Source organism: Theropithecus gelada, chromosome 13, assembly GCF_003255815.1.
Source record: "Theropithecus gelada isolate Dixy chromosome 13, Tgel_1.0, whole genome shotgun sequence".
NCBI lineage: Eukaryota > Metazoa > Chordata > Mammalia > Primates > Cercopithecidae > Theropithecus > Theropithecus gelada.
Window position 1 is genome coordinate 43,192,715 of NC_037681.1, and position 24,640 is coordinate 43,217,354.

Sequence of the window (24,640 nt, forward strand, 5' to 3'; positions counted from 1 at the left end):
TTTTTCATACCCAAGGGGTATCTGTGCACTGTAGGTCTGGTTACAGAAAACAGAAGGCTGTTTTTCCCCTGCACTTCTGATTTCAGTGAAACACTGATGACAGCTCTCATCTACAAATTTCTTGGCAAAATCAGGGCCAGTTAACACTGTGTAAGGGAGAAACCACCAAGCACCACTCTCTCTCCTCTGAGTCTGGGTTCTTGGGGCTTAGAAAACCAAAGCAGCCACTCTAGGCCACACAGGAGGAGGAAGGAGTAACATACTAGGTTATGTCCCTCCTGTACTTTAAATTCTTTAGCAACTTCAGTTTTCCGGGAATCCAAACGTATGCTGGCTCTCAGGCTTGAGATTCCCAGCCCAACCAAACACAACAATTCTGCAAAAGTTAAAATGGTAACAAGCTAATCTGCAAACTGCTAAAAATCTATACTAAGATCCTACATTCAGAAGGAAACAGGAGGGTAGAGGGAGAAGGACTATTCCAAAATCCAGTCCAGAGTTCCACACTCTGAAATTTAACATGACAGTTTAGTTGAGGGAAAAGTTTAGCCTGACAACCTCCATTGGCTCTCATAGACATTATATTTCCCATGATCTAAATAATTCAACAAACATTGATTCGGCACATACTATATACATCATAATCAAATCTGAATAAAATAAAGATTCTTCTTCCACCAGTTAGAATTATCAGTTGCAAACAACAAAAATGAACCGAAAAGTTGTTTATTAGAAGAGTGCTAGATCGTTTGAAATTACAACATGAAAGCCAAGAGCCAGCCTCAGAAAATAGGCACCAGGTCCAGGGATGTCCCCTGGATGAGACATTGGATGTCACCATTGGTGATGAAAGGCCACTGCTGAACCAGAGCCACGATCCCCACAAGGTGAGCCAGAGCCATGATCTCCACAAGGCTCCTGCCATCACCATGGCTGAAATCAGTTTTCCACAACCCTTAGTAATGGGTGTCAGGGCTTCAATTTAAGGTACTAAATAGCACCACACTATCAGCTAATTAATGTGCCTATGCCCTACTGTTGGGCTGGGAGAGGATGATTTTCCAGACTTTTGTCCTCCACTGTCGGAAGCAGGGCCTCTCACTATAACTTACATGACAATAAATTCCACCAGAGGAAGGGTATTAAGATGTTAGACAATCAAGAAAAAAAAAGAGAGAGAAATGTCTACCAGATCCTCAATATGGAGGGAGAGTTGGGAATGGAAGCCTGATCATGCATAGATAGAAATAATTTTGACACCACTGAATTAAGAGAGATGCTATGGGTAAGACACCCATGGGGATCTTGGCACCTAAAGAAATGAAGCACTACTCTGGCTGAAAGCTAAGGAAAATTTCATACTGAAATAATTTTTACCCGAACTTTGAATGACAGATGGGATTTCAAAAGGTCTAAAAGGATATTCCAAGGAAGAAATGTCCCCTGTAATGTGGAAAGAGCTTCCCAAGTATAAAGTTAAACTTTGTTGGGTGGAGAGGATTGGACGAAGGAACAGATGGTTTATACATAGCTTGAGAGCTTCTGCTGCCAGCTTAACTTTTCAATAAATTAAAGGTCTTTCCAAAACAAAACAAATTTACATGACACTCGGGGAAAGCGATATTTATCATCACATTTTTAAGTATCCTCCAGTGGGAAAGATAGAACAGGAAAAGATCCACCTCATCAGGTTTATCTTAACTTCATTAATATTATGAATAAGAAACTAACCCAGGGTTATCCCTAGCCTCTTTGATTTTGCAACATGCTGACCACTTGCTTTGTCACCGAGGGAGGTACAGATCATAAACCCAGATGGAATCAAACAGCAAGATCTTAACTCCTGGCTGAGTTTGGCTTTTAGGATCTCGAACGGTGAAGAAACTCATACATTCAACTAAGTTGAAGTAATTAATCAATTTCACCAGGACTGAGGGAAAATCTATTATAGAACTTTTCTGTGACAGAAGGAAACACTTCCCGTAATGTGCCAAAATATTTAATATTACCACCAACACTAGGATCTACTTGATTTTGGTCTATACCCACAGTTAGAGTTTTACCTAGGAAAAAAATTAGCAAAAATGAATATTTAAGACTATTCTTCTTACATGGAAATGTAGAAATGACAATGTCCTTGTCTAAAAGATGGTGAAAGTGACAAGGAGTCTGGAACATTAGGTCCACGAGAAGAAAGATCTAAAATATAAGGACCAGATGACTCAAGAGGATGTAGGAATTATTTTCAAATATATAATGGGTTGTAAGGTAAATTGGCAAAATTTAAAGTGATCCAGTAATGGATTCAGCTACAAACAGGAGTGAAACCACTGGAATTATTCAAGCAGACGTCAGAGAACGACCTGTTGTTGTGGTAATGACTGCTGAAGTCCTTCAAATCTGTAAGATTAAATGACCACATGGAATCACTGCATGTTGATTCATCTAAATCTCCTTGAAGTCAGTATAAGAATATTCATATAAATAATTTTTTAAAAAATAAATATTGTTGACTAAATGAATGGATGATTCCTACACAAAGATTAGATTGAAAGAGAGCAACATCTTGGGTTTAACACTGAGTAAGTGATTACTGCCAAAGTCTTCACAAGAACCCAAAAGGTTCTACACTATCAGAATCATCTAATTACTCCCCGATGTCAGAATAAAGCCATTTCTGTAAATAATTTCTGAAAAATAAAGTACTTTTTCAGGGAATAATTTCTTCATGAAGATCAGATAAAAATAAAAGATTTTGGGTTCCCTTGCCAAACCTGAGTGACGTTAACCGTCCCCACCCTCTTTTCTCTGGCCCCTCCTCTACCACTTCCCCTCAGTCTCTGCTATGGTCACACTGGCCCCTTCTGACACACCAGTCATGATCTTGCGTCAAAGGTTGTCCCCTGGATGTTCCTTTTGACTAGAATATTCTTCCCCTGAGAAGAATCCCTTTTCTCTTTCAAGGTGTACCCAAATCTCACCTTCTTGGAAAGGCTTTCTCTGACCACCCTATTTAATGTGATTCCCCATCTCCCTAAGACAACACATATAACACACACACACACTACATGCATTAGGTGTGCACACATGGACACAGACACATATAGAGCAAGGCGAAGCTCCTTTCCCTTGCCTTTATATTTACATACCTCTTATTGCCTTCTAAAATTCCTGCTCACTAATTACATTTACTGTCTCTCTCCCCATTTTAGAATATAAGCTCCAAAGAATTAGGAGTTTGTGTACTTTATACATTGAAGTGATCTCAACACCTAATAGAGTGCCTTGAATACGGTAAACCGCAATAAATACTCATTTAATGAAGAGTACAGACTTGACCATAATATCACTAAGTTAGGATTCAATAGCAGCAAGATAACTATAAAATATATTTGTGACAACTCATGCACCAAAAACATTATAATGAAAATTAGAAATTAGAAGTTTAAAGAAAGAAAGAAACGACTTATTAAACAGGAGAGAAAAAGCCAGCACAGTGCTTATGAGGAAACATATACTCTGACATTAGAAAAAAAGAAAGGGTGAAAACTAATAGTCTAAATCATCCACCTTAAGAAATAAAATCAACATAATAAAATAAACTCAATGTAACAGAACAAAACTAATAGAAATAAAATTAATAAAAATAGAATATGAATATAAAGAAAGTTGCAACAATGTCAGAATTGGTTCTTTGAAAACACTTTAAAAAAGAAAAATAAATAAAACTTTGTTAAATGTGATAAAGAAAGGGATAATATACTAATAAACAATATTCAATGGAGAACACAGAATTCAATATGAAAGAGATTTTTATGTCATAAGGAAGTACTAGTAACAGCTTTATTCCAAAAGTGAAAATTAGACAATATATTTCTTTGAAAAATATAACTTACCAGTAAAAATATTAAACTCAAGTAGACAATGACTTTTCATTGAGTTTAATTGAGGTAAAATTTACATACAATAAAATTCACTTATTCTATGTTTACAGTTTGATGAATTCTGGCATCTGTATAAATTCATACAACCACCACCACAATCAAGATGTAGAAAATTTCTACCATCCAAAAAAATCTTCTTATTCCTTTGCAGTAAATTCCCATCTCCAAATACAAATACCAACTCTAGAAAACCAATGATCTGCTCTCTGTCACTATAGTTTTGTTTTGTTTTGTTTTGTTTATTTTAATACTTTAAGTTCTAGGGTACATGTGGATAACGTGCAGGTTTGTTACATATGTATACTTGTGCCATGTTGGCGTGCTGCACCCATCAACTCATCAGCACCCATCAACTCGTCATTTACATCAGGTATAACTCCCAATGCAATCCCTCCCCCCTCCCCTCCCCATGATAGGCCCCGGTGTGTGATGTTCCCCTTCCCAGTCCAAGTGATCTCATTGTTCAGTTCCCACCTATGAGTGAGAACATGCGGTGTTTGGTTTTCTGTTCTTGTGATAGTTTGCTGAGAATGATGGTTTCCAGCTGCATCCATGTCCCTACAAAGGACACAAACTCATCCTTTTTTATGGCTGCATAGTATTCCATGGTGTATATGTGCCACATTTTCTTAATCCAGTCTGTCACTGATGGACATTTGGGTTGATTCCAAGTCTTTGCTATTGTGAATAGTGCCGCAATAAACATATAGTTTTGGTTTTTTAAAAATGTCATGTAAATGGAATTACACAGCATGTAGAACTTTGTCATATGCTTTCACTGCACAAAATATTTTTGGAATTCATCTGTGTTACTGTGTGGAACAGTTTATGACTGAGTATTATTGCTATAGTAGGAATGTATTACAATTAATTCATATATTCATCACTTAAAGAATACTTAGGCAGTTTCCAGGTGGTGGCTATGATGGAAAATGGTGTGATGAACATTCAAACATATACAAGTATTTATGTGGACATATGTTTTTGTTATGTCTATGGTAAGTGTAACTTTACAAGAAACTGGCAAGTTGATTTTTAGAAGAACTGTACCATTCTGCATTCCCATCAGGAGTACATGAGAGTTCCAGTTGCTCCACATTCATATCACCACCTGATATTGTCAGTTGTTTACATTTTAACAATTCTAATAGGCATATGCTGGCATCTTATCATGTTTTTTAATTTTCCATTTTTTATTTATTTTCTAGTTTACATGTAATTTCACTGGTTGGTGTATAGTTCTATGACTTTTGACAAATTGACTTATGCTACCACCACTATGATCAAATACAGAACGCTTTGGCAGTTTGGGAGTTCCCAAGATCACCCTCACTTTGGGCACCAACTGCAAGTTCAGATACCAACTGTAACTTTGGGGATACCCAATCTAATAATCACCCTCATTTCTTTTATTTTTTTCTTAATTTTTGTGGGTACAAAATAAGTGTATATATTTATGGGTTACATGAGTTGTTTTAATACAGGCATGCAATGCATAATCACATCAGGATAAATGGGGTATCCATCACCTCATGCCTTTATCCTTTCTGTTGTAAACAATTAAATTGTACTTTTTATTTTTAAATATACAATTATTTCTGATTATGGAAACCCTGTTGTGCTAGCAAATACTAGATCGCATTCATTCTTTCTGTTTTTGTGTCCATTAACCATCTCTATGTCCCCCTCAGGCCCAATCCTTCCCCGCCTCTAGTAACCATCCTTCTCCTCTCTATCTCCATGAATTCAATTATCTTAATTTTTAGCTCCCACAAATAAGTGAGAACATGCAAAGATTGTCTTTCTGTGTCAGGTTTATTTCACTTAACATAATGACCTCCAATTCCATCCATGTTGTTGCAAATGACATGATCTCATTCTTTTTTATAGCTACATAGTACTCCATTGTGTATATGTACAACAGGAGTGAACTGGTTGCCATATCTGTCACCCCATTGATTGCCAGAATTGATTCACTGATCTGGCTGGCTAGGTGGGTGTCCCCTTCCTTCATCACCACATCGTGTGTGTCCCTCCCACCGTTATGCACTAGATCAAAGTGGACAACCTTCCTCAATAGAGGAGGATTGTTCTTCCATTAAGGGTATGTAAGTAACTGCACTCCCCTGCTAGAAGCTCCCAACAAGCTCTTGTTGTGATTTTAATTTGCATTTTTCTGATGATTAGCATTGAGTATCTTTTTACATATTTATTGGCCATTCCCATTTCTTCAATAAAATGTCAGTTTGAATGTTTTACCCATTGGTTTGTTTCCTTAATACCGAGTTGTTAAGGGTTCATTACATATTCTAGATACAATCACTTTAGCAAACATATAATTTGCAAATAATTTCTCTTAGTCTATAGCTATCTTTTCATTGTCTTAATTGTGTCTTCTGGGAGAACAATTTGTTAAAAAAATTTGATGAGGGCGAATTTATCAAGTTTTTCTTTTATGATTCATGTTCTGTTTAAGATATTACTGCTAACTGATTGTCACAAAGATTTTTCCTATGTTTTCTTCCAGAAGTTTTGTAGGTTTAGCTGTTATGCTAAAAAGTCTATAATCTATTCAGAGTCAATCTTTGTAGATGGTGTGAGATAAGAATTAAAGTTCATTTTTTCTCCGTATAGATAGCCAGTTATTTCATCATTAGTTGTTAAAAATCATGTAACCATATGTTCATCAATAAATAAAAATATGGTACTTTATACAATGGTATGCTACTCAACAATAAAAGGAACTGTTGATACCTGAAACAACATGGATGAAATTATACTAATTATACTAACTGAAAGCAACAAAAAAGCAAAGATTACACACTACATTATTGCACTTATATGAAAGTTTAGAAAATTTTAAGCTACAGTGACAGAAATAAAACCTGAGGATGGAAGGCCTAGACTGCAAAGAGGCATGAGAAACCATTTTAGGGAGTGATGGAATTATTTCATGTCTTGGATTTGGTGGTGGTTTCATGGTGCATGGCTCTGTCAATAATCACTGAATTGTAGACTTTAAATGGATGTAGTTTGTTGGACATAAATTATGCCTCAATAAAATTTATTTTTAAAAAAGCAACTAGGCCTTGGGCTACGATATGTGAACATCAACTTTTCCTCAAACTATAAACCTCAGATTATTTTACAAGTACCCAAATGGACTAAGAGTGAGGCCATACAATGCAGATGTTGAGTCCAAATAAATGTTTTTAGTTCAGACTTCAAAACACAAAATACAAACAAACAGGAAAAGTAGACTTCAAAAACTATCTAGTATAGGATTCAGAAGATAATTTTACAAAATTAGTTGATATTCATCATAAGAAAATAATACAATGCCTATAAGAAATGTGAGCAGAAGAAAATACACATAACAACACAGGTCAAAGTTAACATAAAATACCAAGAGTATGGGTGATTTTATTATAAGTAAAATCAAAATGGAAGTGCAGAATTAAAATCCACACTGCAGGCAGTAAAAAGCAGATTTGACTCTGCAAAAAATCAAATCAGACATTAAAACAATCTTGAGAAGTTCCTGGATAACGGGAAAGAAAATGAAAAGGACATGAAAATAACAAGGGAGAAAATGATAAATATAGAGATCTAATCTATGAAGAATATACCTTATTATTTAGAGATATTATCCCTATTTAGATCATAGATAGGTTCCTATTTAGATAATTTAGATATTATCTCTATTATTATTTATATTAACTCTATCTAAATATAGAGATCTAATCTATGAAGAATATATATTCTATATTATATATACATAGATTAGTATATATATTCTAATCTATACATAGATTATACATAGATTAGTATATATATTCTAATCTATGTATCTATATCTATCTAATCTATATATACATAGATTAGAATATATATTCATAGATTAGTATATAATAAAAGATTTTAAGAAAATATAATACAATGTACTATATTAATGAAATAATATGTAATAATATATATTATATATCATATAATAGTGATATAAACATAATAATCTTAATTTTAAGAAAAATTATTTAGTAATGAATCCATAATTCTGAAAAAAATTTTAGAGATGTGAGTGGAAACTCACATCTCTAAAACTATCTAATAGTTTATCAGATAACATGTTATATATTGGTTAACAGGGATTATAATACATTCTTGGTAAAATCAATGGGAAAAACAAGCCATATCTAAACACCTGGAAATCATCTTAAATTATCTGTAAAAATTACAAATTATAAATTTTTTTTAAAAAGATGCTGGATAATATGTGTTATAAAGAAACAGGAATCTGCCAATGTCGTCTTTTTTCATTATGCTATATCAAAAAATATAAAATACCTAACATTTTGCAGAGAAAACATTGGAACATAATTACATACACAAGTAATTGTCTTTCATGTCTTAGAGCAACAGAGAGGGAGCCAGCATTGATATCTCTGCCTTCTTTGAAATAATTATTTGAAGACATACTAAGTGACTAAGAGAAAATCAAAATTAATAAACCTTCATGAGGAATGTTATGATTTAAAACAATTTGAGGTTGGTCGTGGTGGCTCACGTGGTGTAATCCCAATACTTTGGGAGGCAGAGGCAGGTGGATTGCCAGAGCTCAGGAGTTCGAGACTACCCTGGGCAACACGGTGAAACCCTCTCTCTACTAAAATACAAAAAAATTAGCCATGTGTGCTGGTCGGCACCTGTAGTCCCAGCTACTGGGGAGGCTGAGGCAGAAGAATCACTTGAACCTAGAAGATGGAGGTTGCAGTGACCCAGATCCCACCACTGCACTCCAGCCTGGGCGACAGAGGGAGATCCTGTTTCAAAAAAAAAAAAAAAAATTGAGGCCTTTCATTGCTCAGTTGGACCACTGATTCAGAATCAATTTATTTATATGCTGAAATTTCTATCATGTATCCTAGGTACAAAACTGGGCCTGTTATGCTTCATATAGTGACTCCTCAGCAACTTTCCAGCTTTTCCTAGAATCAGGCAATTTTTTGGACACACATCCTGCATCCCACTTGTGTGGGAACCTGTTTGAAGAAACAGCAATGACTGCACTGTGAATAAGAACATGAACAATATTTATAGTTTTTACAAGTTTTTAGTTTACTACTGGGAGAATCACCAAATAAAGTCTTTCTCTCTTCTCCAAAAAGCAGAGTTACACAAAGCATATATAGATGCAGCTCTTATATCAAGGTAATTGAATAACTTATTTTTGTAATTTAAGCTCCGACTTAAGGGCTAGAGTAAGGTTTTTTTTTTTTTTACATTAAGAGAGAATAATAAAAACTAACTAGTAGTTGATATTATTTAAAGCCTTTCTTATTTTATTTATTTATTTATTTATTTATTTATTTATTTACTTTGAGATGGAGTCTCGCTCTTGTCACCCGGTCTGGAGTGCAATGGCGCGATCCTGGCTCACTGAAACCTCTGCCTCCTGGGTTCAAGTGATTCTTCTGCCTCAGCCTCCTGAGTAGCTGGGATTACAGATGCGTGCCACCACGCCCTGCTAATTTTTGTGTTTTTAGTAGAGACAGGGTTTTGCCATGTTGGCCAGGCTGTTCTCAAACTCCTAACTTCAGGTGATCCACCAGCCTCAGCCTCCCAAAGTGCTGGGATTACCGGCCTGAGCCACCGTGCCTGGCCTAGCCTTTCTTTATTTACTCTTTGTCCTATTTGTGACTGATCTATATTGACTATGCTTTAAAATCACCATGTAATGTAAAATTGAAACTATATTAAAATCCAAATAAAAGATTCTTAAAAAAAAAATAAATCTTTCCAAGCTTATTTTTAAATGATAGAACTTTTGATTTTGTTGTTCTTTGTATCTTCTCTATAATATACATTTTCTACAATACATTTCTTTTTATAAATTGAAGCCCTAAAATAAAATTTATCAAAATGTTGACCGTGATTATCTAGTGGTATAGTAGTTAGGGATGATCATTTTTCTTCCTTCTAGATTATCATATTCTTACATTTCCATGAGTCACATGTTTCATAACACTTTATTTTCATCAAATGTAATAACTTCATTAATTTAAATGTATTTTACAATGAAAAAATAATTCTGCCTATGTTAGTCAGGGTCTCAGCAGAAAATAGAAGACACCCTCAGAAAGGTTTACCAGAAAGAACCTAATGAAGAGATTATTTAAAGAGGTTTGGGCAGCACTAAAGGAACTATCAAGAAACATGAGACTAGCAGGGATGGACAACAGAAGAAAGCTATTAACTTTCTGATGTTGAAGGAGCTCAGGGAGGAAATGATGTTTCCAAAGCCCAGAGAAATATCCCACAGTGCAATAAAGGCAGTGTGGCATGCAGTGTGACTGAGCAGCAGTCACCATCAGGTGTGTGGTGGGGGTGCAGGGATGGTACAGGTAAGTGATACTCTGACTTTCCATGCTCTTGTCCTCTGAGACCCTGCCCATGTCTTCCATGTCTTCCTGAACTCAGAGTGAGGGTAAGAGAGCCTAGCAGATGGAGACCATAGAAGTCAGGCTTCTGAAGTACAGAGCAGGACACAAAATTGTGGATAATGGATCTGAGGCTGGCAGGTGGGAATACAGGCAAAAATAACAGGCACAGTCCTCTGTGTATATATCATTCCTGCTGAGACCATTCATGAGACTTTTCACCTCATTCTGAAATCACTGAACCAGTAACCTACATTATCTTCTGGACTCTATGGGAATGTGCGTGCATCCTTATTCTCTGCTCTTGAGAGAATAAACTATAATACAATAGTCCAGAGCCAAAATAATGACATGAGGCAGAATGGCAACGGTGGTGTGGGTGAGAAGTGATCCAATCTCAAATATATTTCAAAAGTACAATCAGTAGGGTTTGCAGATGGTGAGCTGTAGGCCCTGAAACAAAGGAGTCAAGGGTGCAAGTTAGTTCTTTCGCTTACACAACCAGATGGAAAGTCTTGCCATTAACTGAGAAAAAGAAAACTCCAAGAGGAGCCAGATTTTGGAAACATATCAGGAGCAATTTTGAACATATGAGTTTTAGGATTTCTATCAAACATCTAACTGGGAATATTGAGTAGTCAGTTGGACATATATAAGTGTGGAACTCAGGAAGAAGATCCAGTCTGGGAACAGAAACTTGGAAGTCAATTTTTGTAGGCAATATATAAAACCATGTAGTTGAATGAGATCATAGGGAGATAAGCATAGCTAGAGTGATGGAAAGAACCAGGTGCAGAGAATTACAACACTCCAACATTGAGAAGGGTGATGAAATAATATATACAACAAACCCCCACGACACACATTTCCCTGTGTAACAAACCTTCGCATGTGCCCCCAAACTTAAAAGCTAAAAACACCTTTAAAAAATTTTTTTTAATAAATAAAAATTAAAAAATTTTAAAAAGTAATGGAGATAGGAAGTAACCAATGATGAAAACTGAGAAGGAGCAGTTGTGAGGTTGGAGGAAAACTGAGAGTATGTGTTTGGCCTGGAAGTCAAACTAAGAAAGTGTATTCACAGGAAAAGGTAACAGATTGTATCAAATGCTGCTGATAGGCCAACAGGGCAAAGACTAGGAAGTAATTACAGGATTTATCAAACAGAGTTCCTGGTAATCTTGAGAAGAGCAATTTTTATTAAAGTGGTGGATCTGAAAGCCTAATTTGGGTGAATTCAAGGGAAAACAGAAAGAGAAAACTTAGAAACAATGTTTACTATAGATAATTCTTTTATGGAGACTTTTAAAGGAGCGAAATGAGATGGCTAAGTGAAAAATGAGGTCAAGATATATAGGTTTATTTATTTTAAAAGTGGGAAACATAATGGGATGTTTGTATAGTGATGAAAAATACCCCATTCTCTTAAGTGAAGTATTCCTCAAGGTATCAGAATAGCTGACAGAATTTTCTGGAAAAAAATATACCCATATCTATTCATAAATTCTCTTAAGATTTTGAGAGCTGGCCTGGTCTCTAAGGAACTGATTTTAATCTTTGCCATCTCCAAATTAGACAACTTTAGAGAGTAGAGCAATAAATAACATCTCTGATGTCTTACAGTATCAATTGATGTTGGCCGGCATGACAGTTTCTAGTAATTGAAGAACCCATGATTGACTTAGTTCTGCCTCCTCCACACTCTGTTTCTGAAATGTGAAGGACTCCTAGAAGGAAGGAGGCTGTGCAGACAAGGATGGGAGGGGAAGCCAAACATAACTTCCAGACAATTCCTACTTAAATGTCAAGCTGACTGCATTTGGATACTTTTGATTTAATAAAAAACACAACTTTTATGCTCCCTAGTTCACTTATCTGGATTCTACTTCATTCAATGAGAAAAAGAAGAAATGCAGCAAGTCAAAAACAGCATTGATTTTCTTTCCTTCTTTCTTTTTTCTGATCTTTTCCATTACTGTCTTAGACATGGGGCGGGGCGGGGGTGGAGGGGTGGAAATCTTCCGTATGTCACCCTGGAGTCCTATCTCCTTTTTCTAGACGAGGACTTTCCCTTCCTGTCTCTCCTGTCTCTGGACAGATTCTTTTCCTTTCTACACAGCTACATTTCCTGGTAAAACACGAACTGAATCAGGGGCGAAACTGCAAAGAAGACATGGAACTCAGTCTGGACAATGATTAAACTCAGCTGTAATAAGCAAGGAACCATGTAAGCCACGGGCAGGCTGCTGATACCAGGGAAACGAGGAGTTGATTAGTATGGTCCCAGGGTTAACAACTAGGGAAAATGAGAAAAATGATTAACAACAAGAAAACATGGAGCAGTGCCATTCCCTGCTGGGTCCTGGCGGCCAAGTAGCTGAGGAGTCCTCCCAGATTGGATTCCACTTTTCTTTGCTCCCTGCATTCAGTCTGTCACCAACTGCCACAGCTAACAACTTCTGACTTTTCTTGGAATACTTTTCTTTTGTATTTCTGCAATCTTAGGCAAGCTCAAGCCCTCCCAGCCTTGTAGCTTGATACCTGGCTTTGCCTTGGGTAAAGGTAGTCTCCAGATGGCTCTCACCAAAGAAGCTTTTGCACAGCAACAAGAATGTGTATTTGCAATTTAGTCTATTTCCAAGTGCTTCCAAAATCAATTTAGAGTCCTGGTCTTCAGCTTTTGGATTTTCTATCATTCCTTGTTTCTGTCACCAAGTTCCCCTTCAGAACCTTCATCAGTTCATGACTTTGCTCTTTGACCCCTAGTCTCTCTTCTCTTCTGGGCCCCCAACTCAGGACTGACTGGCTTTACCTGTGCTATCTAATACATTCTTAGAGATCAGGTACACTCCCAACCCTGGTTAATATGATTCCATAATAACATTTTAATAACCCCATAAATGCTGTACACACTAAGTAGACAGCAAGCACTTCAGGAAAAAAAATAATCCACATAGTTTATCATTACAGTAAATTAATGGGTAGAAGACATTAAACATGACTTATCTAGGCACGAGCAACTCTACATAAACCTTAGCTCATCAGCATTCTGGGCCAAGGAGTACAATATTTAGCAAAGAAATTATAATTCCTTCTGCATAATAACAAAATAGCCATTGCCTGGGCTCAATGAGAAAATTCATAGAGGGAATGTTTGGAGTAGAATGTGCTAGTGGCTGTTTTATAAAGCACTCACTCCTTTGTCTGCATCTATTGAAACTTTACAACATGGCCTAGGAGGCTCCCTCAGTTTGGTCCCTGGCTATCTTTCCAGCCTCCCCCACCACAGTTTCTCTACATGCACGCTACACTCAAACCAGCTCCCTAGGTTCTAGTACCCTTCTAAGTGGGTCACACAGTCCTTTGTGGCTGGTTTTCCCTTAGATCCCTTTTTCACTTGGTCAATACCTATGCAACTTTCAAGATTTAACTCAAATGGCACTTCTTCAGTAAAGCCTTCTGAACTGCACATCTCCTAGCAGGGGACAAGTACCCACAACAGGCACTCGCAGCAGATTTGTGGACTGAATATATTTTAGAATCTGTTTGACTTATTTTCTTTCTACACCTCTTAACTATAAAGGTTACTTTGGCATTTATTCAAAACAAACCTCAAGCCAAAGTCCTACCCTAAACATACAGCAATGAACTCAGTAGAGTTTCATGTTGGTGTGGGGACTCCTTCATCTCATTACTGTGTACGCTTAACTGAATAATAGGACAAAAAAAAATCCAACTGTTAACCTGTACTCTAATGTTACTGTGCAGATATAATTCAAATTGTGCAAGAGTTTTATTCCTAAAACATTAAACCCATGCTTTAAATGCATTGCTGGTGGCCCTTATCAGTTTATGAAAGTCAAAGAAATCCTTTTGTAAAATAAACACTTCCTAATGTAAACGTTTATTTTCAAATGTGTCTAGCTTGTAAATTTAAACTTTGGCAAAACCTCTTTCCTCAAATTAGGATCCACCATCATTATTGCTTATCATTCAGAATGGAAATCTGAGTGTGCAAATTTACAAAAGGTAATATAATTGAATAATTTGCAAGAAGATCTACAACTGAGCAAGGGATTCCTAGTTACTCTCATTCCTCCCTTAAAAATAGGAAAACAAAACCAAAATATATATATATAATTAAAGTATTAACATGCACTATCACCTATTGCATTTGATATCTACATAATCACTACAAAGTAGACAAGGAAATTATTATAATAAATATTTCACAGATGGAGAAAGTGGAATCCAAAGACAAGTAAAACAAAGAAAACCCAGGTTGTGTAGCGCAAAATTAAGACAAAGCCATGCCTAGGGGCTTCAGGTCCTATACTCTTTGAGAGCTCTTCTATGGGGGAGGAAGCCAATTCCAGTAATAGCCATAACATTTGCAACTTGACTTGATTTCTGAAATCTCCACCTCAATGAGTTTGAGTGAGTAGAAGTTTAATCTATCAGTGAAAGAGAAATGTTTACTCAGGGAACCTTGGTAAGAATAACATTATCATAAGTCATTGTAAATAGGTGGTCTTCACTTTAAAAAAAAACTCATATAATATATGAAATGGGATATTACTCACATAATTATCATCCTCAATATAAAAAGTTTGATATATGCCAGAAACTGTATCTTTATTTCAACTTGCATGACAACCTGCAAGGTAAGTAATAGTGTTCATATTTTATAGATGAGAAATTGAGGCTGAGAGAAGTTACTAAATTATCCAAGCTGACATGGAAAATGCACCAGTGTCATCACCCTCATTCTTGGCATTATGCCTGGAACGGTGAATGCTCTTGATAAACATTTCTGAGTGAATGAATGGCTGAATAAATGAATGAATGAAATGATAAAGCCATGGTTTGATTCAAGTGTGCCTGCTTCTAAAGGTCATATATTTTTCCCAATGTCATACTCTTCACTTTATAAGTAAATGTATTACTGGCTTCCCTCAAAGAGAAAATGTACCCCACAAGCATCTAAAATAATAACTAAGTTGCATACAAGTTTTCAGAACATGATCTGCTATGTAAAGTGAGAAAAGCCTGTATTGTAAAATATACTTCACACGGGTGGCCGTAAGATTACTCAGGTCTGAGTTCTGCTACTGTCTCCTATCAGTGAGTTGACTTGTCTGGATATGGGTAGAGTTTCAGGTTGGTTGATTTGTGAGTCACCTCAGGACCCCTTTCTCCTTTGGTTCCTCTGACTTAACCACCATTCCCTCCTAACTCTCCAAGTTTCTACTTAAAACATTCAAACAAATGCCTCTGGGTAAGCTCTGTCTATAAGTGTCTGGGTAGGAACCATGAGCAACTACAAGAAGATTGTTATTTTCAATAAGGAGAGGCAGCCAGTGTCAGCTGAATGAACCCATTTTATCACACAGGGACAAAAAGGGTGTTCACTTGCCATAAATGGAACAAAGGCAAGAATGAAAAGCTCTTGACAAGCTAAAGAATTACCAAAGGGCAATCAGGAGGTAAGGTAAAACAGAATCCTCTTTAAAAGCAGGAGTTTGTCTTCCATATCCCTGGGTCCCTTGCTACAGTCAAATTCTCAGGAAGCAAAGACAACTTTATAAACAAAGAGACAGTGGAGAAAAGGCAGTCAGGCCACTGTAACATGCTCACTGTTGACCTTCATGTGGACAGTTCACCCTCCTGCAAGCAGGCCCAGCAGGTAACCCTGCTTCTTCCCTATTTTCACCAAGGCTCTTCACATCTATTATTGTAAAATACAATGATCCCATAGACTCTTTGACTCCATCTTCTAACCTCACATGTTGTAGGGAGATAAAGAACCCAGCATGTTTGGGAAGGCTCATGTGAGGGTGAACAAATACCAAAGACCTAGGAGACAGCCGGGCATGACAGCTCAAGCCTATGATCCTAGGACTTTGGAAGGCCGAGGCGGATGAATCACTTGAGGTCAGTAGTTCAAGACCACCCGACCAATATGAGGAAACCCTATCTCTACTAAAAACACAAAAATTAGCCAGGCATGGTGGCATGTGCCTGTAATCCCAGCTACTCCAAAGGCTGAGACAGCAGAATTGCTTGAACCCAGGAGTCGGAGGTTGCAGTGAGCTGAGATGCACCATTGCACTCCAGCCTGGGCAACCAGAGCAAAACTCCATTTCAAAAAGCAAAAGACCTAGGAGACACACAGGAATACAGGGCATGGGGAGGAAGTCAAGAAAAAAGATATTCTTGTAGAACACCAGCCCCATGGAAGACATGCCACAGACAGCAGGTCATGAGCAGATAAAGTCATAGCTCAAAATTGTACTCCCTAGGTCTTTTTGGCCTAACTCTCTGTTCTGCAAAACCGCTGCACCATCGAACAGCCTGAAAGCACAACCTACTCCATCATCATCATGAATTGGGTTCTCTCCAGATAGAAGAAAACAGCAATGCAATCTGGTGTTTGCACAGAAAACACAGCAGCAGAAAAAGCGGGAGGTACACCCCAGAACACCTGCTCAGAGACATTGCCTCAGAAACAGTCAAGCACTCACAGGATGGAAACATCTGTGAGCAGCTCCATATGCCAGAAGCCTTGAATTACAGAAGAACCTAGAGAGAGGCAGGGAGTCAGAAATCAAATTATTTGGATAATGTGGGAGGAGGTGCTGAGAAGAAAGACACAGAGGTCAAGGAAGGAGGGAAAGGGTCTCTGGACACAATGTTTTGGTATGCTTTCAGCACAAAGGATGAATGTGGCTCTTCTGGAAAAAGAATCAACACCCTGTGCTCTGTGAAACAATTCAAAGAGCACAAAGACCAAGTTTACTGCTGAATGGCTAGATGACTTGTGCCAAGTCACAGCTTGTTAAGTAGGAGCTAAGGAAGATCCAGGTCTCTCTGACCAGCGACTCTTGCTGGTTCCTCTATCCAACACTTGAGCCTCTGGCAGCATTTACAGTAATAATAAGTCCTTATACCTGAAAAGTTCTTCTCCTTTGGCTTGTATAACTCCTCTCTTTCAATGGTCTCCTATTCCTCTTACCAGTTCTCCTCAGCATCCTTCTCCTACTTATCTGTAATACATTCTCCATGCCTCTGTTGTACCACACATGAATATTAGCAAGAAAGTTAATATTTTCCCTAGATGATGTACCTCCTTCTATCTGCTTACAGCTATATGCTGATAACTCCTAAACTTCTAAAGTTAATCAAACCCTTTCCTTAGCCCTAGATTGTTATGACTAACACTCGTTTTCACTTCTACACAGGTACCTGAATCAATATTTGCCAAACTAAGCTCACACATAACTTGACAAGCCAAAGTGGATTGGCCAACCCACATTTCCAGAGGCTGCCTCCTCTGATTTCACTCCAAACTGCATGGGATATGCCTTTGAGTTTCCATGATCTCCAAGGCATGATTTTGATGAAGTTCTTACCACAGCACATTTTAATTTTTTGTTTACTACTCTCTCCAATGGACTGTGAGCTGCTCAAGGATTAAAAATGTCTTATTTATATCAATGTAAATATAAGGTAGGTAGTTAATATTTCTTGAAGGAATAAATGCAGAGCCTAATTTAGTTAGAGGTACCACCTTAGCAGGTTACACAAGCCAGAAGTCATTCTCAATGCTTCTTTTCTCTTACTCTTAATTCTGATTAGTTGCCAAGCAAGGAGGTTATATACCTCCTATATAACGTTTGAACATTTCGTACATTTCCATTTTTAACTAGGTTTTCTCCTCTCCTGCTTCAACCCTGGAAGATGCAAAGTCAGTTAGTGAGTTGAGAATGGATCAAAAACCTTCAGAGGTGAATACAGAAGAAACCAATCAAACCTCTCTGTCCACGCAGACCATTATCCCAAGAAAAGCTCTAAAGCAAGGGAGAAAAACATTAATTTAAAATATGCGTGTAGTTTTGGTCATCAATGGGAGTGATATTTCTAATTATTGAACTAAGACTGTTTAGGGAACTAGAGTGACCATAGGATGTTTAATTCCCAAACAATGACCAGAGAAGCCATGGAAGCTTCTTTATATTTTATTTAAAGAGAAGGGGAAAAGCTACCCCAGAGACTGAATTTAAAGAAACACAGAGACTAAAATAAAGTTACGATGTGATTATACTCTGTAAGTCCTAACTCTCCACAACACTTACCAAATTTGAATGAAACTATTAAGAGTTTGGTTGAGCAACAGTTAAAAAGTTAGCATAATTCCATGTTTTATAGGCATTCATTTAAAATAATTTTCATTTGGCAGCTTTCCAGTTATGAAGCCAATATTCCCCTCTCCCCACCTGTGTCCCAACAATTTGTGGGCCCTTGTAAAACTTATGGGTCCTAGGCATTGTACCTGCAAAGCCTATTATTTAATAAAGTTGCATTGACTCACTGCATTCACTCAACCAAAGCACACTTTGCAAAATGTAAATCTAATCATGCCCTACCTCTATTTAAAATCCTTCCATTAATCCTAATCACCTACAGGACAAAGTCCCAATATTCCTAAATGGGCAAGCATGACATTCACAGTCCAGCCCTACCCCCTTTCCAGCTGCATCTCTTTCCACTGCCTGCCACCATGTACCATCATTGCTGGAATATATGCAAATACAAGCACCATGGTGCTTTCCACCTTCACTGCTTTGCAAGTGTCTTTACCTTATTTGGAATACTCTTTCCTGTCTCATGTATCAAGCTAAATGCTATACCGTTTTTAAGACTTTCTGAGGAGATCACCAACTTCTAAAACCTTCTTGAATCCCCTTCCCCAGCCCTCATGATAATTTACCAGTTATTTCCCTATTATTGCTTTTATTATATCCTACTATTGAAATATTTGTTATATGTCTGCCTTCAAATCTAGACTGGGAGCTTCTTGAAGGCAGGGACATTTTATTCGAATTTGTTTCTCAAGCATTTAACCTAAAACTTGGACACATATTAAATACTGAATAGACTTTTGTTGAATAAGAAAAGAATATAGTTGCCTATATCAGTAATGTAAATTTTAATGATATCTGTGCAGTAAAGAATATACCTATTAAAAGAAGGCTTAGGCCAAATTACACAAAAAAGACCTTAAGAGAAGTTCAAATGTGTGATTATGTAAACCACTTTAAACCCCAGAGAATGCGAGGGATATATAGAAAATTATAGAAGAGCAAATATCATTCCAGGTTAAAAAAGGGCAAGTTTGATTCTGCAATCTAGAGATGGGTTCTCTTGACATCAACTTCTGGCAAGATTCCATAAAATATTATTGAATCAATTATGTGTGATTTCATAGACTCTGTAGAGGAAACAACAATTACCAGGACCCAGTACAATTTATTCCAAAAAATAATAATTATGTCTAAAACCACTACTTATTTTTGCTTTTTTTTTTTTTTTTTTTTTTTTTTTTGAGACTGAGTCTGGCTCTTTCTTCACCCAGGCCGGACTGCAGTGGCCCTATCTCGGCTCACTGCAAGCTCCACCTCCCAGGTTCGCCATTCTCCTGCCTCAGCCTCCCGAGTAGCTGGGACTATAGGTGCCCGCCACCAAGCCCGGCTAATTTTTTGTATTTTTAGTAGAGACAGGGTTTTACCATGTTAGCCAGGATGGTCTCGAACTCCTGACCTCATGATCCGCCTGTCTCAGCCTCCCAAAGTGCTGGGATTACAGGTGTGAGCCACCGCGCCCAGTCCTTATTTTTGCTTTCTTAAAGTTACTAGTCCAGTAATTCAATGAGGTAGTTATAAATGAAAACTTGTCAAAATACTTATTTGGATCATTATAATACCTTTTTAAGCAAGAAAATATGTGGAAATATGAGTTAATTCAAGTATTACTCCATAAGAAAACCTCCTCCTCTCTATCCATGCCATAAATCCAACCCCCAGGAACAAGCAACAGCAGCCTACCACCAGGAAGGGACGAGAGGAGGCATGAGATTTCTTCTGGGACAGGTACATAATGAAGCTCATGATGGAGTTAGAACACTAAGAAAAAGCTTGCAGCACCATTCCTTACCCAAAGCACAAGATAAAAGCAGTTCACTATTAGAGAGCTTTGAAGGCTTGTAATATACTAGAGGTCATCATTGTAACAACAACTACAAAAAAAAAAAAATCCAGCTGAAATATTTACCAGGCTGATTAAATTCTCTATATAATGGCCTAAGAGAGATGCACCCACTTCGTTTTGTAAATAATATTTACCTCAGTCTCCTCTGTTCTTCAACATATCATCTCTAACATTCAACAAAAAAATTATGAGACAAACAGAAAATATAGAAAGTAACCCATTGTCAAGAGATAAAGTAATCAGTGTAACCAGACTCAGAGATGACTGGAACTATCAGACAAGAACATTAAAATAACTACAATCAACATCTTAATGGATCTAGAGGAGTGGTCAGCAAACAATGGTCTATGGGCCAATCCAGATTACTGCTTGTTTTCATAAGTAAAGTTTCATTGAACACAGTCATACCCATTTATTTCTGATTACTTATGGATATCTTTGTACCACAATGGCAGAGTTAATAGTTATGAGGCCATAGCACCACTAAAGCCTAAAATATTTACTATCTTTCCCTTTACAAAAATAAACTTTACTAACCTATTGTCTAGTGGAAATGTTTGACAATTTGCATAAACAAATACAGACTCTCAATAGAGAGATGAAAGCTATAAATTAAAAAATCATGTCAAATGATTTCCTTCAATGGGCTCATCAGTAGAATGGAAACAGCAGAGGAATAAATTAATGAGCTTGAAAATATGTCAACATAAATAGAAATTATCCAAAGTGAAACACAGAAAGGTAAAAAAACAGAGAGATAAAAACAAAACCTAAGAGCAGTGTGACAACATCAAATGGCCAACAGAAATGTAATTGGAGCCCCCAATAAAGATGGAACAGAGCAGAGGAACCATTTGAAGCCCAAATGGAAAAGAATTTAGCAAGTACTGTCAATTTCACCTTTAGTTGGTTAAATAATCATAGCATTTAGCCTGGGAGGGGGCTAATTAATGGTATGACATAACTTGGACAGAAGTCTAGTATACAACAGAATTCTGACTGGCATCCTGTTCTGTGTACATTTTGATGATATTTGTATCTGATGATTTGTATGAAAATATTGGTTTACTAATCAATTTTTTGATAACATTGATCTAAGACACAGAACAAATCACAATGAGTGAAAGAATTAGAATCAGTGGTGTCTAGATAGGCTTGCTAGTGTAATGGGCCAACCTACAAATATAATCATGGCATTTAAATATAATGTATAAGCATGAAAAAGAGGAGGCATAAGATTTAGCTTAATTACATTATGTATCCAAGATATAGTGGATGTACATAAAAATGAGTCCAATACAAATATCTGTGTTTAATGTGATTCCCAAATAAGTAAACATATGCTCAAGTGATATTCACAGAAGCACAGAATTTAAGGCAACCAACGTAAGATTCTATTTATAGTCTGTGACTTGACTATTAAAATTGGTGGGCCATTTGACAACCACATTCTTCAAAGGCAAATATATTATGTTGAAATATCAGAGGCAAGAATGAGAGAGAAGACATGAAACCATGTCAAGGAAGCAAGAAATATTTAACTTAGAGGAAAAAAAAATCAGTGAAGCCAAGACATTGAACAATCCTCATAAGTAGAAGAGGAATTAAGTTTATTTTGCATGGCTTCTGGAGATAGAATTAAAACATAAATAGAAATTCTAAAAAGTCAAATTCTGACTCAATGTATTTGGAAACTTTCTAACAACAGAGGCTGTTCATAAATGGGAATAAACTGCCTTATCAGGAAATGTTCCCATCACTGTAGATGTCCACATAAAGACTGTATGTTGCGGAGAAGGCTAAAGCATAGGATTCGTGGTTGTGTTCCTGGCTTTCCTATCCGGACATTCTACACTTCTGTAATTGTGGTAAGAGGAGGCTCTGTGGAGAAGAGAGAAGGATAAGGAAAATTATTATGTGACCAGTCACTAAAATAGGATTATTGGGTTTAGGGGAAAACATCTCACTTTTCGTTTTGGTCATGTTGAGTTTGAGTGCCTGTCAGCCTAATGGAAAGGTTATGTTGGCAATTAATTATATTTGGGGTTCCAAGTAAAGGTCTGAGCTAAAGTTAAGTTTAGGCGTATTCATTTCATAGATTAATACTGCCTGACAGAAACATATGAAACTAGTTTTAATAATTTATTTCATTTAACCCAATGTATTCAAAATACTATTTTAGTATACAGTCAATATAAAAATTATTGAGACACTCACATTCTTTTTGTTTTTGTTTGCAATAAGTCGTCAAACTTTACAGTAAGTGTTTTATCCATATAGCAGTATAATTTAGATACCCACTTTCCAAGTGCTTACTAGACATATTTAGCTAGTGGTTACCATATCGGACAATGCAGGCATGAGTGATCATTGAATTCTTTTAAAAAGATATAGAAAAGAAGATTTAGCATTAAACTTGGAGAAAAAGAAAAGCCCAATTAAAGAAACTAAGATACAGCCAACACAGAGGAAAAATCAAGGAAAGTGTGTTGTTCAGAGAGTCAAGAGAAGAGAATGAGAATGTATGTGCTCAATTACATTAAATCCTGCTGAAAGTTCTGTCAGATTTAAATATCTGTTACATTTAGTGATGTAGAAAAATCGGTGCCATTAGCAGGACAGAAGTCATATGACAGTGGATTGAGAAGTGAATGTTCAAACTTCACTGTTCTCAGTTTGAGGAGTAATGTGCTCAGATGTTGTGGTTCTCTGCCCATTCTGCCATGGGCTTTGGATCTCCATTGGATAATTCATTAAAGGAAAAAGAACAATTGGCAGGCTGCAGGGTGCCTTCTCAGGAGACTCCTGTGGAAGGCACAGAAATGAAACAGCTGCAATGCCTCCCTTCTATGCCCATCAGACTCTTTTGTAGTGGATTCTTTCGGAAGATATACGCTTTCTTCCTATTCTTTAGTCACAATCTGGGATAAAAATTGTTCAAAGCATAAAATAAGGCATTTTATTCTTTAAAAGAAGGATTCCCTGGACATAATTGGGCAGGGAGGGGATGAGGGAGCATCTTCATGCACGAAGCTATGCATGGTGACTCTTCAGAACTAACCGGTAAGCATAGGTGAATGGATGACCTTATGGTGACCACAAAGGAAGAAAGCCATATGTAGTATATGTATGACCTGATCTCGGCTCCATTCAGAACAATTTTCTCTCAGTTAAAATAAATTCTAAGCCCCACCTGTAAGGCACAATTATGTAAATAACATGTGCACATTTTGCCGATCACAGCAAGAGCATGGTTATGTTACCTAATCCCCTCACTTAGGAGACCATCTCCAAGAGGCTTTCTCATGCCATCTGCAAAGCTGCCTCCACTGAGTGGAGGACCCATTACCATGACCATTACTGGTGAGCACATCCCCTGGAATAGAAATGGGATGAAAGAGAGTAAGAATTTCAGAAACAACCTATCTTGGGCCTGGATGCAGTTTTGGTCCTGAAGCCTTACTTAAACTCTCTGAACAACACTTAACATTCAGGCCCATGGGTTCACATGAAGACCACATAATGATTCTATTATATGGCCTATTTGCCTTCCGTTGACACATGGCAGGTCTCATTCAGTTACTTGTTTATCATAGTGCCAAAAAATAAAAATAAAAAAAAAGGTCCTAAGTTCTAGCTCTGTGTTATATTGAGCCAAACCAGACCCCTTCCTGGGCCTGTTATCTCATCCTTCCTAGCTGGCTGTGATCTGATCCTATCACCATCAATCCAGAGTTCTCAGATTTTTTTTTTTTTTTTTACTACCCGTGGCCCCGGGAGGTCTGTTCTCTTAAAAGCGATTTTCTCTTGCCAGCTCACTCAGAGGATTCATGATGACTATGGTTGACATAGGAATGATTCATCTATCATAAAGGTGGCTGCATGAGATCACAAATACTCCAAGGAGAGCCAGAAGGTGGGGGAAGTGAGATTCCAAACCAAGAGACAGATCTGCACCGAAAGTGGATGACAGCTTAATGAGAGGGGGAGATAATGCTCCTGCATTTTCTATAACTCACGTTTGCTTTTATGCCTCACTGAGAGGCAAAAGTGCAGATTCACTGTCAAATATGTCTCCCGTGGTCCGTCTCATGCCCACTCAAGACACTTCCTCCACAAAAATACAATGTAACAGATAGGCTGCCAGGAAGCAGCCCCCTCCTCAACCAGTTGATGGAAATGGAAGGTAAGGATAGCCTGGAGTGATTCCAG